Consider the following 13,227-nt stretch of genomic DNA (forward strand, 5'->3'; position numbering starts at 1 on the left):
GTTTCCTGACATTGAGAGGGTAGCTCCACCGTGGAAGGTCATGATCCTGGTTTTAATTTTAAAGGGGGTTCAAAGGGCTTGCAGGTGCATGCCGAGCGTGTGAGACTGCAACGCTGAACGATGAAGAAGCTTATAAAGTGTATGCAGGAAAAGCGATCTTGGTTTTAAATTTGAAGGGGGTTTAAAGGGATTGCGGGTGCATGCCGAGTGAATGAGGTTGCAGACTGAACAACGGAGGAGCTGCTGATCTGAAATGTAAAGTCCTAGGGCTTGCAGACCATGAAACATTTGGTATACATGTCGATCAAGGCAGTTCCAAGCATAACAGTTTTTTTGACGGCCCAGAGCTTCTTGGCCCTGCCGCTGTTGAGCATATCAAACAATCAACATGTTCCAAGAAATGACATTCTTGACAGAAGCACTTTTTGTGTTTTCTCAAGCACGTCACATCTGGCATACATGTCCATCAATGCAGTGCCAAGCACGAAGCTCCTGTCTAACAATACCATTATTGCTCATATCGGAGTCCTACGTAGTGCCACATGCTTTCAAGATGCAAACAGAGGTGATTACATCAAGAGAAGTGCCCTCGCTTCGCATCCCAAAAGCAGCCAACCAGACCTCCTGTATCCCGCAATTAATGCATTTCAAGAGAAGAGATTCTGGACATACATATCAACCAAGGCAGAGGCACATGCAATTAAGAGGAAAGCGTAGATGATTGCATCTGGAGAGATGCCCTCGCTTCACATCTGTTGAAAACACCCCAAGCTTCCTGGACCTGCCACGTTTGACATACATGTTGGCCAAGGGAGTGCCAAGCATAGCTTTTTGTGACAGCCCCTGACTAACACTATCATCGAGAGTTCTATTGCCCATCTCAACGTCTTTGAAATTTCCACATGCCTTCAAGATGCAAGTATAGATGATTGCATCTGGAGGGAGGCACTCTCTTCACGTCAGCTTAAAACAATCCACAGCTTTGTCTATAAGATGTTGACCAAGGTAATGCCAAGAACAACTCCTTTCGCTAACAGCCCCCTTAACTAACAATATCCTCATGAACTTGTTGCTCATATCAGATTCTTGCCCAGTGCACCATGCCTTAAAGTTGAAAGCATAGGTGATTGCATCTGGAGCTATATCCTTGCTTCGCATCTGTTGAAAACAGCCTAGGGTTTCCTAGCCAAACACATTTGGCATACATGTCGACCAAGGCAGTGCCAAGCATAATGTTTCTTCAATCCCTGACTAACGCACCTCTTCAAGAATTCGGCAAATGTTTCCTGCTTCATAAGTCTGCAGGTGTTATTCCCTCCAACCTGTTTGCTTGCTTTTGTGAAATCTCTTGTAGCATTTCTTCCTTCTTTATCTGGTATGATGTGCTGCACATCTCCTACCCAAGCATGGCCACATTCTTGCAGACACACACCGAACCAACCACATCTACTGGCTTTTGCTTTGCAATAGCCTCCACCGCATTCACAAAGATTGCATCCGATGGCATGTCTAGCATCTCCGGTCTGTCAACCAATCAGACGACCAAGGTTCTGCGCTCGCAAGCTTTTGCCAGGCCCGCAGCTGTGTTGGGGCCAATTTCTTCTTTTTTCTTTGACCAAGTTTCGATAACATGCTTTTATTAACTGCTTCCTATATTGTGGATGGGCCACGTGGTCAGTTGTGGGTTCAAAGAGTCCAAAAAGGACCTTTGGCTCACCAAGTAAAAAAACTATGGTAGAAAAGACATGAGACATGACGAGAGAGCTTGTCACTTTCTAAGTGAGACCCATGAATCTCCCTTGTATGACATTTTTGTATATTTCTCACTAAGGTAGTGTTTTGAAATAACTGTTTCTATTGCATGGTCACATGTGAACCAATTATCTATCTTATATGCAATTATGCTAGTCTCCTTGTAACTCTACCATAGTTGAACCATATATATATAATATGTCATCACATCCTAATACCCTTCACTCCCTTAGGACGGAAAATATGACTTAGCAATAGCAGGCTAGGCCGCTTCCATGGGAATGAGCCAAAGGCTCATTTTTGCAAGGCTTTTTTGTCGATTATCACACCAAATTATTCAGGTCATAGTACATTGTAGGAGAGGGAAAAAATGTATGGGCCTTATGAAGGGTATGGATTGTGGTGATGGTTGCCAAGACCACATTGTAGCAAACCATCATGATGAATTATTCCAAATGATCGGAAGGCTTTAAAGACTACTATCTATATGTATATTATTAGAATTGATTTCGGTCTCTACATCTCATGCTTATGTAAGATTCGAGGAATACTACCTTGTACATATTTGTGGCGCTCATTTTGGTATTTTCTAGTACTTGATCTTGAGGTAAATTTGCATAGCCTTTTTACTTGGTGAGCCTAATGTCCTTCTTGAGTTCCTCCACACAAGACTAAGCCACATGGAGGGGCAAATTCGCTATATGTAATTACTTCGTCGGCCCAAAAGCTTTTTTTGAAAGGAGATGCGTAATCCCAGAACGTACAATCAGGAGTTGGTCGAAGCTAGAAAGTGCTAGCCTTGAAGAGAAGAGCCTTGTAGGGCAGGGCGCTCCTTGCATTCTTGTTCAAAGCTTCCTAAAAGCAACGCTGGCAATCAGAACTTCTGAAGCAGGGAAACGCAGGTGAGAGAGGAAAGAGAAAATTGTTCCCCTCATCATCATGCATACATACAGTGAGGAATACATGGAATACATTAATAGCATGTTATAGTCAATATGGTTGCTGGCTCAAAACTCTGGATCTTTTTATAGAATGCGAGTCAGCAGTACAGAGCCAAATGATGTTCTCCTTGCATCCATAAGATTAGTACAGAGCCAGATGATGTTCTCTTTGCATCCATACGAGCATCTAAGGATACAAGATTTATCGAGAATGTGACACTCTAGACTTGACTCGAAGTTCTCGATACAAGACATGCTTGTTGGTATGTATGTCGAATGTGAAGCCTTGGATGATGGCTGCAGGTTGACTGACATGATTCCAGCAAGCAATTTATTTGCATGGAATGATATCTTCATATTTAATATGTAGCATCAGATGGCAAAAGTTTCCTCCATTGTGAATGTTTTGAAAGCATGTACCAAGCTACAAAATTCATGTCAAGGCCAATTAATGCATACATGGATCTTCCGTTATGAGTTGCAAGGGACATTGACCATTCCTGGTGTAAGGCTTATGTGAATCATCACCTACCTTCAGTTCCTCCCGTTGCAACTGCAAGCTCATCGGTGCACACGCTTTTGTCCATGGCTTCAAGGTCGTGTTTTACGGCTCACTCGTTGGCAACGTTGGATTCCCATCCCCCTGAGATAGTCATGGGCATGGTACACACACGTCCTCCATCACCGTTGGCATGTTTGTACCTGATGCTAGCCTCTTTGGTGCTGCAGTTAGCACCGCTTCTTGAATGGCACCACAGGCACGCATTGCAATGTGACAAAGTCTGCTGGAATTCGTCTTGCTTTAACTCTAATATAATTCTTGTTGGGTCCCGACACAGCCATTCTCGATGGTGTGGATGTCATCTCTGTGTCTATTGGTGGCACAATAGCACGTCCATTCTACAATAAAGATGCGATTGCGATAGGTGCATTCTCTACAATGGAAAATGTCGGCAAGTAATGCTGGACCAACACTTGGAGGAAGCACTAAGTGTGGCTCTGTGGATATTCAGCATTGTTGCAGGCTCAGTTCATAGAGAATTCCCGGCCCCAGTAATCTTGGGTAATGGGAAGGAGTACAAGGGCATGTCCATCTAGCATACCAAAGTAAGACGACCCACTGGTCTATGCAGGCAGTGTGGTGGTGATGGGTGGCAATGCATCTCTTGCCCGGGAGTGTATGTCTTCAGATGTGCTCTCATCTGATGCCGTCAAGGGGAAGACAGTGCTATGTGTTGATCATGATGGAAAAAATGAGGAACGGGGTTTGCAGCTGTCTTTAAAGCCAGTGGTATCAGCATGATTCTTGGCAATGGTGTTTCCAAAGGTGAGGACCTTACCTCTTTAGGTCACCACATTCTCCCCGCTACCTTGGTTGGGCACTCTTAGGTGAAGGAGATCCTGCAATACATCAAGTCAACCAAGAATCCAACAGCTCATCTACAATACTAGGAACTAAACTTGGAATTAGGCCAACTCCAATGATGGCTGCATCCTCTTCACACGGTCCTAACCTCATTGCACCGGACATTTTGAAGCATATCATCAATGCTCCTGGCGCCAACATCCTTGCTGCATGGATAGGATTTCAAGCACCTTTAGGATTAGCTAAAGACAGAAGGAGAGAGGATTTCAATATCATGTCGAGCACGCCGATGTCATGCCCACATGTGGCAAGTGTGACAGCACTTCTCAAGGCTATACATCCCACATGGAGCCTGGCAGCAATACGATCCGTACTTATGGCAATGGAAAAGGTGACGGACAACACAAGACTGGAAATAGCAAATGCCTGGATTCGAACCACAACAGATACGACTGCTTGAGGTGTATGCCACATAGATCCAAGCATGGCTCCAAGACTACACCGATTTTCTGTGTAGTCAAAACTACGCAGGGTGTATTTGTGGGTGCGGTATATGCAATAGAGCAAGAAGTCCAAACAAAACTGGAAATTTAAACTATCCTTCATGAATAAGGGCAACACATTTGAGGCTACATTTATAAGGACACTAACAAATAGTGAGAAGAAGGAAAGGTTTGTTGGAAGCATGGCAATTATGAACACATGGAGCGGGGACGATCAAGATGCAACCATGACTCCAACTCGATAACACTTCAAGGTCCGTTATCTGCATCCAATTCTTCATGGCTACACTTTTGCATGGCTCAACACATAGATCATAAAGTTAGATGTGCTTTGCTTTAGCTTAATCAATATTCTCTATCTTTTGCATGTCTTGACTCTTGTTTTGTGTCTGATAGAGAGTACTATATTCACAACAGTGGCCGTTTTGACTGCACAAGCATGACTCCAGCTCACCAACATTGCAAGGTTCGTTATCTAGATCTAATTTCCTATGCTCATACGTTTATGTGTTGCTTGGCGCAACACATAAATACTACAGGGCAGGGCACTGCTTTTGTTTCTTATTATTTTTGGAGAGACCACAGTGCCAACTCTCCACCATACTTTTGTATGGCACTTCTGCATGACGTGCACTGTATACTTAGCATTTTCAATCTATGATGCTTCATTGCAAGACGAAATGTTTAACTATTCACATTGCTTTTCTGTAGCTCGACTCAAAGATCGGCGTGAAGCTTGCGCAATCAAAAAGCAACTGTAAAGTTTTGCAAGTAAGTAACGCACTTCATTTCTAATTGCCATACTATATGTGTCCTCATTCTTCCATACTAGTTCTCAATATGAGGTAGGCCCACCAAGAAAGACTAGTTATGAGGGTCATGGTGAGGCTTTTGAAGCCAAGCACTAGGAACCGAGTTACCTAAATGTGAAGTGGATTGGACCGATGGAGCTCCCTTATTGTAGCCTTGCCATAGGACATGTATACATTGGTATAGGTGCTCACTATCCATGTGAGGACAAGGGACTAACTAGATGCTTTTCTTCACCCAACCATACCCGTCGTCTTACAAGCTGATAGCCTACCTTTAGAAGGCCCCTTGATTCACATGCCTAGTCGATCGTGCCCCCCCTTAGTTCTATACTTGTCTTGACGTTATTGATAGCCTACCTTTAGAAGGCCCCTTGACTCACATGCCTAGTTGATCGTGCCCCCCCTTAGTTCTATACTTGTCTTGACGTTACTCCCCCTTAAAAAGAGTTTTCATCCTCGAAACATCAATGAGAAATCTTCAAAAGAATATCAATATTTTTCCCTTAAAACGTGCATTATGTTAATTCTTGATAATTACCGAATCTAGTACTCATATGTGGAATTGTTTACTCGTAGCAAAAAGTCAACTCAATGATTGCAATCAATATCCTTTGAAGAGATTGTTCCCCTCATCACAAGGAACCTCTACTTAGATCTCATACATGTAGTAGAGCCAACCTCAAATTAAATGTTGTAAATAGCAAATCTTATTATTGACACCAGTTAACTAATAGAAGAGCCTATTTTTTCTCTTCTCAACTAATAGTAGAGCCTATCTCAAGCGACATGCTCCACCTATGCAAAATTTATTATTCACTCTTCTCAAGCAATTCATTTAAATTGGAATGCTTCTTACTAATGCAAATCATTCAAATGAGTGATGAGCATTTGGACTTGCATATAACATTGAATAAAATGTTAGCATTGTGTGTCTAAGTCCATGCTCATCATTCAAATGAGTGATGAGCATTTGGACTTGCATATAACATTGAATAAAATGTTAGCATTGTGTGTCTAAGTCCATGAGTAAATTTACCCTCCACATGTGGAGTAAATTCCAAAAGTGGTATTATTTTTCATAAACAAAGAAGGGCCTTTTATGGATTATGTATGCTATCATAGTGGGATCCCTAAAACTTCTTAGCTTTGTAATCTAATGGATGTCATAGTGTGCCCAATCATGGTTTTCACCAAAAAGGCACCTACATCCCTCTGTTTAGAATTGTGTGCTCTTATTGTTGGACATTGCTTCTAACTTAAGTAGCCAAACATGAACATCTATACTATATATAATGCAACTTAAAATTTTCAAGGCAGGAGAAGCTATCCACATGTCACTCATTGGCTCACTTGACAAAAAGCCTTACAACCATATGCTCTAAAATGCAAAACCAAAGAGTAAGATTGAAAATGCAAAAAGCTAAGGGTAACATTGTAAGAAATAAAAAGCTTTAACTTTAGCCTTATAAAACATATGCTCTAAAATGCAAAAGTAAAGAGTAAGATTGAAAATTTAAAAGTGAAGGGTAACATTGTAAAGATAACAAGCTTTAGCTTTTTAGATCGTAAAGTCAAATTTTGTACTCTATATAGAATAACTTATGTTCCAGTTTAATGCACGTTACAAAAAAGGAATACTTTTAGTAGAGATTTTGTTATTTAATGAGAATTTAAATTTGGAAGCTATATTTGGTTTTACTTTTTCAAGGATTTTTTTCAAGATCAATATTGATATTTTTTTTAAAAAGTTGGAAGGTTGTATTTCTTTAAAGAGTTTGAGAAAAAGAAAAAAGCTCCACTCTACTAGCATTGACTTGGGGTTGTCTCACTTTGAGGATGTGCATGCAAATAAAGGGGACCTTATTCACACTAGTACAATGGCACCGCCTTCGGCGGTAGCACTGTCTGTGACAATGCTTTGTGGATCCTCTCTCTCTCTCTCTCTCTCTCTCTCTCTCTCTCTCTCTCTCTCTCTCTCTCTCCTAAATTTATGTAGATAGTGATGGCATCCCTAAGCATCGTTGGAGGTGGTGCCACCATGAAAGGCATTATATAATATTGTACCCTTGGTAAGAGCGAGCGAGACCCGTGTCGTAGGCGGATCGTGCGAGCTATCTATACTATATACAAATAGAGAGATATAGAGCCCTTTTCTCTCCAAAACATGATACCGTTTTATTATACCTACCTCTATCTCTCTCCCTCCATGTCTCTCTCTTTATATATATATATATATATATATATATATATATCCTCTCTCTCTATATATGAATCGCTCTCCCTCTCTCTCTCTCTATGTCTCTCTGTCTCTGTCAATTTATATATCTTCACTCACTCTCTCTCTCTATCTATGTTCTCTCTCTCTCTCTCTCTCTCTCTCTCTCTCTCTCTCTCTCTCTCTCTCTCTCTCTCTCTCTCTCTCTCTCTTTGTCAATTTATATATCTTCACTCACTCTCTCTCTCTATCTATGTTCTCTCTACACCTCTCGTTTTTTATAAATCTCTCTCTCTCTCTCTCTCTCTCTCTCTCTCTCTCTAACTCAATTTCTTTCTATATCAACCTCTCTATCTTTCTCTCAATCTCTCTATTTGAAATTGTTAAATTGATATTAGTCAGGTTTTGTTCGCTATTTTGTACAAAAACATCTAATAAATGTCTAAAGCCAGAAACAATGTCACAAATTTGTGTAGAACCATTGAAAAAATATCACAAATCTACTAAAACATTATAAATTTTAGTAGATTTGTGATGTTTTTCAAGATGGAAGAGAGAGGGATGATGATGACAATCCAGCTCTCTCTCTCTCTCTCTCTCTCTCTCTCACGTGACCATTTCAATCAACTTCAAAATTTGAAGCATTCTCGCTTCTTCCCTAGATTTGTGAGTGGATTTGTGCCCGCTTAGTGAGCACAAAATAGGTGAAGCTCATTGCAAGTAGCTACCGACAACTGTTGAGGAGAAAAGTGTCTCAGCTTAATATTGTGTTGTTTTCAGTTTCAAAAAATGCCCATTGAGGGCAAGGGGAAAAGATAAAGGCCTCCACAAAATATAGAAAAATAGTGTAAACACCCAAAAAGTAAACCTAATTTTCTGTAATTTCCTCTTGGCAATTTCAAGGAAAGGAAGTATTGGAAAAATGATTTTTCTCGAATACTGCTCCTGGTTGGTTTTTGCCTCTATATGCGTCATGCAAACATGCGGCAGCGCTGTTTAGCAACTTAAGGTCAGCGCCTCTTCAACACTCACCGACTCACCAGTGCCTCTTGACGTTGACGTTTAGTTGAGGCCGCCCCTGATGGGCTTGAAAGTGTCAGCAGTGTCGTGTTGCTTTGGTGCACAAGTTGAAAATAGAGTTTTGTTTGTATCTATGAACTTTGACAAATCTATGCACTATGTTAGAATTTTTTATGGCATCATATTAGCAGAAATGTATGTATTATGTGGGTTTTTGTAGACCAAAGTGAACTAAGTGGGTTGACATGTAAAAAAAAAAGAATGAAGGGTTGGTTTTGTGCTTAGAAATGTAGAGCTTGAAGTGCTAAAGAAGCACGTCTACACAGCTCATCAAATAGAGGTACGGAGCCCAAGATATTTGAGTTTGAAGGTGCGGTATGTTGCAGATTCTTGCTGGGCAAGGCAGTCGGGGACAGGTGACCAAAGGGGATGTCAGTGGATAGACGCATAGTGCTCAAGTTATGGAGTATGCTCGTCTTTTTGGATTGTAGATCAGAGCTACGAATTGCAAGTTATGACCATTTGAAGTTTTGCCGGGGGTCAGCTTGGTGCCCACCTGACCGTAGGGGGAGTCATGCCATCTGGCATTTTTTGGGTTTTGACAGTGTGTTTGAGAAGGTGTTATGCAGTGTAGGGATCCAACAAGAGTTGACTGCTCCTCAAATGGATCCTGGAGCGAGAAGTTGTAGTAGTTGGAAGATTGGGTGCGGTTGCTCGATTCTCGTTACAGATGGTTTTGACGGGTTTTTGCGGCTTCAGATAATGAGCGACACGGTGGGAATCCGACATTGGCTTCTCAGATCGACTGTCGAGCATGGGAGCATGAAAACATTGTAGGTCAAAAAGGGCCAAAGAGGTTGAGGGTGTACATGAAGAGAAACCTAAAATTCAAGGATTCAAGAGGTAGTCGACTAGCGGCTGCCACGTGGCATCCCCAAAAACCCACATGTGGGTGCGCGACCTGGGATGGAGGAGTACATAGCGTGGAACGTGAAGCCCATTGGGGTATCAAAACATAGTGGGAGCTCCTCTTGAGTGCTGGATATGGCGGCCCTCTTCGGCGTTGTGTTGGTGGCGTGCGTGGCCCTAGAGGGGTGGAGGCGCCGGGTTTTGGCCAAAGCCGACAGTGTCGATGGTAGGCGGGCTGATGGTGGCACTCAGGTGTCCCTCACTGATGATGTGGCATGGCTAAGGGCACTGCCACGCATGCGCCCACCCTCTTTTGTAAGCAAGGTAAACAAGCCCCCCCCCCCCCCCCCCAATAGCGAGGTCGCTATTGCTTGCTTAGGGGAGGGGTCCCGTGGCAGATGACTGAAGAGAGGGAAAGAGAGTCCCAAAGCCAACTAGAGGGGGCAATACCACGGCAGAAGAAAGTGAGTCAGAGAGAGAGAGAGAGAGAGAGAGAGAGAGAGAGAGAGAGAGAGAGAGAGAGAGAGAGAGAGAGAGAGAGAGAGAGAGAGAGAGAGAGAGAGAGAGAGAGAGAGAGAGAGAGAGAGAGAGAGAGAGAAGGGCCCAAGGCTGGTGAAAGGGCTGTCAAGCATGAAGGAGGGGAGGCGGCCCGTGGAGCCACAGAGAGAGAGAGAGAGAGAGAGAGAGAGAGAGAGAGAGAGAGAGAGAGAGAGAGAGAGAGTGGGCCAAAGGGGTTCACATGGGCACTCAAAGGAGGGTCCAAGAGGGCCAGATAGTGCAAGTCGAGCCGGGCGGACAAAAGACAAACCAATGTGCACCATACACTTGTTTCCAAAAGAAGTATGCTAGATGCTAGCACTACAAGAATAATTCTAACAGGAGCTCAAGTTAAACTTTTTTGGGAAGACTTAGACCTCTATAAAAGGGGTATTTTTGCACTAAACAAGGGTTGGGTTCTTATAGGTTCGGTTGGATTTTTTTGGGTTTTTGTTAGATCTTTTTGGGAAGGGGTCATTTTTCAAGGATTTTTGGGTGGAAGAGCTTTGGGAAGAACTTGTTGGCAGTAGGGAGTGTGCTACTTGAGAGCAATTGGAGAAGCCAGAGCACAAGGAAGCGGAATGCTGGGACAGCTTGGGGAAGAATTCTAAGGCGAGGATTGCAATTCGAAAGGGCATATCAAGTGGGCGTATGCAACTGGATTGTAAAACAGCAGCTAGAATTCTTACAATGTATCTGTTGTACCACAACTCTTAAATTTGAAAACTTTGTTTCTTTATCATATCAATAAATATTGTTCTTATTTGCAGTCTTCTCTCTCTCTTCTCTTGAATCTTTAATATTATGCGTATTAACCCATTAATTACACCTATCTACTCTCTATTATCCTAGTTTGAACGCCTGCTAAGCTCTTGTCTACAGCCAGAGGCCCGGTGCTTTCCAGGTCAACCCTGGAGAAATGCGCACTCTGACAATTTGGTGAACCCGACACAAAACTGACCAAATTAGACGGAGCCAGCCATGTCAGCAGGCCAAGATAATGGGATGCAGCAATTGATGCAGCAATTTGTTGCGCTTATGCATCAACAACATCTGCACCATCAGCAGATGATGACTCAAAGCTCAGCAAGGGAAGTGGAAGCACGATTTGTGAAGCTAGGCAAATAGTGACAGATAAAGTGGGGCGGTTTGAAGGTCGTGATGTTACTAAATTATGTCAATTGTATGAACAAGCTATGGAAGACAAGCGAGTAGATGAACAAGCTACAGTGGAGAATTTTGTGTTGGTAGTCATACCTGAACTGCGAACACGGGTTGAAGAGCTTCGGACTGCGCATGGGGAAACGTGGGTGGAGTTCAAACAAGCTCATAACAACGAATACTTTCTTGAAGATAAGGAGCGTGTTACAAAGAAAAGCTTTCTGAAATGGGTGCAACACCGCAATAAGGGGCTTTCTGCACCTGAGCTGCTACGGGAATTTGAGAAAAGATTTGGTCAGTTATCTGATACTGAACGTGCCACTTTGAATTCTGAAAAGGTAGAATTGTTTGTGCAGGCTGCAGACTTAAAAACTGCAAAAGAGTTTAGTAGATCTCCTTCAGGATCTAGCAGGGGAATTAGGGCTGAAATCAGATTGGAAAGAAGTGATTGAAGCTGTCAATATGGTGGTAAAGCAACAAAAAAGGCAGGACAAGTTAGTCGAGATGACTACCGATGTGGAAGATAAAGTGGAAGAGGTCCCTGTGCTATTAAAGGCGAAGACCTCGAAGCTAGAGGAGTATTTTATGGACGAGCTTGTAAAGGGAATCCAGGAGTTAAATATTAATTTGAAGGCAGTTAAGCTGGAAGAAAAAGGTTCAGCATCTCGATCAAAACAAGGCAGGCAGCAAAGAGGAAGTGGTAATCAAAATTGTACGTGGTGCGACAGTCTTGAACATATCGGGAGTGAGTGTGATGAATTTGAAGAAGCCAAGCATAAAGACGTGGTTTTCTGGAAGGATGGGTTAATACATCTTCGAGAGACAGGCCCTTAAAGACCAAATATGGGAAAGGAGGGATGAAGAAGAGTATGGAAGAAATGCTACAAGAACATCATGTCAGTGTAGCTGAGGCATTGACTTATGGAAACTTACAGGAAAAAACAATTGAATGTTCCCACAAAAAGGAAATTTTGTGGCCATATGCTATGAAAACGGTAAGAAAGGGGAAGGTCGATATCAGCAACTATGTCAAGTGGGTGATTTCATTGGAAAGACTATGGGGTGGGAGGATCCTGTCGACTCCCTCTCGGTATAGCATATATAGCAAAGTCTCAAAACAATGAGGCTTTTGTCGAAGAAAAGAGGAAAAGGGAAGAGGATTTGGCTCCTACTCCACCTGATGTTCCAATGGACGCCAAGAAGGAGAAGAAAGCAAGGAAAGCTCGAGGCCCATCATATAAACTAAGGTCTAATATTGAATAGGCAATTGATGTTAAGAGGGTACTTAACATCAGGTTTAAGCGGGAATTTACCCTAGGAGAGATCCTAGGTATTACAAAGTGGGAATTTCATGACAGCATCATTGACCGCTTAGGAAGAGGAAGCGTCAAATACTATATGGGCCCGAGAATGATCCAACCAAGACACAGGGAGTGCAAAAGAATTTATGAACAAATTGAAGCCATATTGAGCAGTGTTAATGAAAAAGAATTTGGGGATGATGAATGGGGCCACTTGACACTTGCGGTTATGAAGTGCACACTTGTAGTCTGTTATCCGCAAGTGCACTGGCAGCTTAAGGCAACTCCTAGAAAATATGTGTTTCTTGGAGGAGTCCGAATTGATATCCTTCATGCGAACAAAACAAACTCCTTGTATCTCGACAATGCCACCAGACGTTTGCTGCTGGTAGGTTTGCTCAAAACCTGATAGGTAATGCTGCGCGGAGACAATCCACTCATGCAAAGAAAAATATGGATTGAACATCGACCTGATCTCTGTCTCACACTGTTGAAGCCCAATGCGGTATAGAAAATGAGATAGTTTGTCTTGGGGGACATCCTCTGAGCAAGGCACTTCCTCCTCTGCTTCAACATTGAAGGGGTCCATAACGGAAATTCAAAAGCGAAGATAGACGAGCGAGCACAACATCCAAACAAAGGGAAAATGGGGGAGCAAGTCATATTTATAGGACTCCCGAGGACAATGATGACATCGATTGACGTGCATC

At 42.6% G+C, this 13,227-nt stretch overlaps 1 pseudogene; it reads left to right on the top strand.

The window, feature by feature from the left end:
* The first annotated feature begins 3,069 nt into the window (after positions 1–3,069).
* On the top strand, positions 3,070–11,668 carry LOC147449294 (subtilisin-like protease SBT1.8; annotated as a pseudogene).
* The last annotated feature ends 1,559 nt before the right edge of the window (positions 11,669–13,227 follow it).

This window comes from Adiantum capillus-veneris, chromosome 10, assembly GCF_014529385.1.
Source record: "Adiantum capillus-veneris isolate H3 chromosome 10, ASM1452938v2, whole genome shotgun sequence".
In the NCBI taxonomy this organism is placed as follows: Eukaryota; Viridiplantae; Streptophyta; class Polypodiopsida; order Polypodiales; family Pteridaceae; genus Adiantum; species Adiantum capillus-veneris.